Below are 5,477 nucleotides of genomic sequence, written 5' to 3' on the forward strand. Positions count from 1 at the left end.
ACCTCATCGTCGGCGATAGGAAAGTGACGGTCATCGAATGTCGCTAGAGACGAAAAAAGTGTCCAATCGGCTTGGGCAAACTTCCAGCGTCGCGGGCGCATATAGGGCAGTTGAGGCTGCAGTCTAAGGACACAGGGCGAACCATTCGAAGCGCCGAGCTAGCGGAACTACCGACCGAAAGGTCCAAATGAGAGAAATTTGTCGTGGAGGCAGACAAAAATGTAGGGACCCCAGTGTTGAGGCAAACTTGGTGGAAGACGTCTAGCAATAGTGAGTCACGTGGACAAGGATGTGGAGATCCCCAAAGTGGGTGGTGGGCATTGAAGTCCCCAACCAGCCAATAGGGGGGTGGAAGCTGACCAAGAAGATGAAGGAGATCGGCTCGTGTCATTGGTGTGGACGATGGAATGTATACAGTACAAAGAGAAAAAGTATATCCAGAAAGGGAAAGACGGACAGCGACAGCTTGGAAGGAAGTGTTTAAGTGGACTGGGTGATACTGGAGAGTATAATGGAGAAGAATCATGAGTCCTCCATGGGCTGGAGTGTCATCAAGAGAGGGGAGATCAAATCGGATGGACTGAAAATGGGGGAGAACAAAGCGGTCAAGGGGATGCAGCTTTGTTTCCTGAAGACAGAAGATGACCAGCGAGTAGGATCGTAAGAGCATCGACAATTCATCCCGATTGGCTCGAATGCCGCAGATATTCCAGTGGATAATGGACATAGGGTGAACAGAAAATGGAGGAATGTGACCAAGGTTGCCGTCAACTCAACGACTGCTCAGAGCTTGCGACCAACAGCATGGAATGGCATTCAGCCGAAGGCAGAAGATCCTGATCCATAGCTTGTTCAGGAGCAGCTCCTGCCACCAGCGATCGGCCGGTTGATCGGCCGCCAGCAGTGCGCCTCGGCGACACAGAAGACGGCCGAGGGCGATTTCCGCCAGGTGGTGCTGTAGATGAGACACTCCTTGGCGGAGAAGGAGATGAACTGGGTTTCTTATTAGCCTTCTTGGAAATATGATGTTTAGATGAAGGAGGAACCGATGGTTGTGAAGTATGCTCTTTTTTCGAAGTCTTGGTGTCTGACTTTTGGGCTCGAGATTTAGCAGAACCCGATGAAGGGTGAGCCGTAGAGTGGGCAGGTGAAAGTGGTGAGGTTGAACGGGCGATCTTTGCGTTGGCCGATCTGACGACCGTGGCACTAAAGGTGAGGTCGCAAGTCTGCGTGGCCACCTCCTTTGTTGGCCGAGGAGAAGCAAGGACAGTGCTGTATTTTCCTGTCTGAGGCACGGTGGGCTGTCGACTGGCGAATAATTTTCGAGCAGCAAAGGTCGACACCTTTTTCCTTCACTCTGATTTCCTGGATGAGCTTTTCGTCTTTAAAAAATGGGGCAATCTCGAGAGGAAGCAGCGTGGTCACCCATACAGTTGATGCAGCGAGGGGATTGAGGTGGACAAGCACCCTCATGGGCATCCTTGCCACACGTAACACATTTGGCCGGATTGGAACAGGACTGGCTGGTGTGATTGAACCGCTTACACCGATAGCAACACGTAGGGTTTGGGACGTAAGGGTGAACGGAAATTATCTCATCGCCTGCTTTGATTTTGGATGGGAGTTGAACTTTGTCAAATGTCAAGAAGACACTGCGGGTTGGGATGATGTTCGTGTCAACCCTTTTCATAACTCCGTGAACAGCCGTTACGCCTTGGTCACACAGGTAGTGCTGAATTTCGTCGTCAGACAATCCATCGAGGGTGCGTGTATAAACGACTCCACGCGAGGAATTTAAAGTACAGTGCGGTTCCACCTGGACAGGGAAGGTGTGTAGTAGTGAGGTACGCAGCAATTTTTGTGCCTGGAGGGCACTGACTGTTTCTAACAACAAGGTGCCATTCCGTAATCTGGAACAAGACCTGCAATTGCGTCGACACCTTTCTGAATAATGAAAGGGTTGACCGTGGAGAAGTCGTGACCTTCATCAGACCGAGAAACAACAAGGAACTGTGGCAACAATGGAAAAACTGTCTGTGGCTGAGAGTCAGTGAACTTACGCTTGTGAGCAGACATAGTGGAAGGTGAAGAAACCATTGCGGAAGAATCCCTCATGATTACCGGCGTCTCCGATGGCGCGCTCCTCCCTTGTGGGGGCCCTCTCTGAGGGCACTCCCACCTTAGGTGATCGTTCACACCTCAGGTCACACCTCCTGACAAACGGACGGAGGGACCAATCGGCACTTTCGGAAGGTATCAGCTCGGGTAATCACCCCTCCCTGGGCCTGGCCGTTACCAGGGGGTATGTACGTGTCCTACCTGTCTACCCGGGGCGGGGAATTACGAGTTACCCCGCCACCGGCTATGCACGAAAATGCGTGGGTCGGCCTTCAGACACGCACAAGGAGGAAGAAAGAGAAAGGGAAAAACAAAGAAAGGGAAAGGAAAGAAGAGAGGTCTCAAACGCCACAGCGGAGAAAAGGGTAAAGAGAAGAGGTAAGGAAAAGAGAAGGACAAAGGAAGGATGAGGACATACAAGCAGAGAAGGCGAAGAATGGGTTACATTTACGAGCGTCCGTCTCCGGACGTAGGCACAAACCACACTCCCAGAGGGGGAGAAACGGAAGGAAAGAGCCAGAGGTGAGGGGAGGGGGGGCGAAGACGGGGGATAGGGAAGGATGTGGAAAAGGAAGGTATGCAGCCTGGAAAGGAAGGAGGGCCACATTAGCTCGGGGTCCCGGGCTCGCTACGCACGTATCCACAAAAGAGTTGTGGACCCCCTGGGGGGAGCTGCAACAATAGTCGAGCTTGATAAATATATGAAGATGCCATTGATACAAAGATTACAAGATCCATTGCTGTAGTGGAAAGAAAATCATGTGTTGTTTCCTACACTGTTTGAAATAATGAAACGACGTCTATGTGTTATGGCCATCTCTGTTCCATGTGAGCCCATACTTTCAAAGTAGGGGCAAACAATAACAGACAGACGATCTACTAAATAGTATCAAAAATGTTTCTAAACTACAACTTAGAATAGGTACAGTAGATCTACTCAGAAATGAAACAGTAAAATTTCAGATGATTTTGTTCTTCTCTGGCCAATGTGCACTGAATTTGTGTTCGACTGTATTTTGTTTAGTCCACTAAATCTTACATGTATCTACCTTACAAGAACATTTTTCTCAGATTTGTTGCACGCATAAGACACTTACGTTTTTTCTCACCATTCAGTGAGTTTAATTTTTTGTGTACGTTTATTTATTTATGTGTTCGAGAATAATTATCTGATTCATGTAAGTATATGTTTGTTTGTTGTAAATGTGCCATTTTTTTGTTATTACACAATATAGGCAACTTGATACTTGTGTATCATAGATAATACTCAGGTAAATCAACAACAGTACTTTGATGCTTTTGTTTTTGGCTTTCAGGTACTGTGACAAAAATTGCATTTCGACAGCAACTTAACTTTATCTCTGATTTCCTGGGGAAGCTTGTAATAAAATGATAATATATCTGCCTGCTGTGAGTAGTTGAGGGAACTTCATATACCTGCACATCAAACAAACTTCCTTAACAAGAATTTTATGTGGTGTAGAGCCAGATCTGCCATGATATAGATATCACAAATGCGTTACACTCTATGAATTGTTTTAAATTTTAGTCTGTATTTTATACTCCAAGGAAACATTCCGAAAACAATTGAAAATTTCACTGTGAGTGATAAAACTGAGTGGCACACTCATAAATGTTAATTCGGTGTCTCGCTTCCCAGAATGCTATCTCAATAAATTATATCCCATGATATGCCTTTTCAAGAGCACATACGGATCATCACTCATAAAAATTACCAAAATTAGGCGCTAGAATACAGGGAAACGAGTTTGGCAAAATCTGTTATGTCAAACAACATACAAACTCTGACCTCAGATAATTGGAAAATATGAAAGTCACATGACACGAAAGCAGCGCATTTACTGTAGGAAATACGAAACTGCCAAGACACCTAAGTGAAATTTTCGTACTTTCTACTATATGAATGGCGCTCTCGCACCTCATTTGTGTTTATATGGCGATATTTATACAGTAGATACTCAATATAATATAATGTGAAGCCTATACAATTACGAAACACAAACTGTTTCACTGTTTCGAAACAGCGTTTCGAAAGATTACATTGTACTGTCTCATTTGTTTCGAAACAGTTACGTGTTTCAGTTTGCCCATGTCTACTGACGAGTATGGAGCACATTCTGTAACTTGAACACACAATCGACGTAGTTCGTATAAGATCGCACATCTTCGCTTATGCAAAGTAATTCATTTATTGATTAATATCAACGTTTCCTGGTTTTGTAAAATTATTGAAAGATAATATTTATGACCTGTAGAGTCCTCCTAATGTCTGAGAGACGAAAGGCAACTTTTGTTAGCAAATATTTATTACTAACAATTAAATCGCGCCAGAAGGAAGGTACTTTCCCTGCATATCTCTTTGCTGACATGATTTGCGATTTCTGCATCGGCACCGCATCCCACTTGCTCTGAAAGCGCCAGATGGCCAACAGCCGCTGCTATCCATTGCGGGACTCTACCGATCGCTCCTTGCTCCGTATGTACTGCAGCGCTGATACACTCCCTTCTCATACATCTGCAATAGCAAAAATGCGCTCTTATCTACAAGTAAGGGGTACCTTACAAAGTAAAGACCACCCACGAAGGAGGTAGCTAACATACTAGGCTGTCGTCAGGCTGTGGCTCTTACCAGATTGGTTTGGTGTAAGAACTAGAGAAGATATTGGGAAGTGCACGGCATTTCGTCATAGGTTCGTTTAATAAGAGTGAAAGAATCATCCAATCCCAGAGGCAGATATTACAAGAGAGGCGTTCAGCATCAGAGTGCGGTTTAATGTAAAATTTCCGAGAGTGTGGGTTCGTAGAAGAGTCAACCAATATATTGATTCCTCCTACTTATATTTCGCGGAGAGAACGTGAAGATAAAATTGTTCCTCCTGCACACCATTCGATAGTGGAATAGGAACCAGGGAAAGTAGCAATGGTACACAAAGCAGCCACCGGCACGCACCATAAGATGGCTTTCAGGGTAAAGATGTAGATGTACTTCTGATATTCGTATGGCGTCAGCTACTTCATATACCATCGTAAAAAAGCTTGCAAAACAGACCAGATAACAGCTAATACACATACTGATTTCTAATTTAGTTATACTGCCATCATCAGGTCATCGGATACGTGAATTATAAGCTGACCATCCATCATCACATTGTGCACTTCCTCGATATTTTCATTTCTGGTTGAAGTATTTGGACATCCTTCGTGTGGATGACGTGCAAGGGAAGTACAGGCACGATAAATTCAGCTGTCCGTTTCATAGTACCTGATAACACGGAACAGATTACACATAAATATGCAAAAACTCTGAACTAAAATGATCGTATGGCATAATTGTCCGG

Source organism: Schistocerca americana, chromosome 3 (genome assembly GCF_021461395.2).
Source record: "Schistocerca americana isolate TAMUIC-IGC-003095 chromosome 3, iqSchAmer2.1, whole genome shotgun sequence".
NCBI lineage: Eukaryota > Metazoa > Arthropoda > Insecta > Orthoptera > Acrididae > Schistocerca > Schistocerca americana.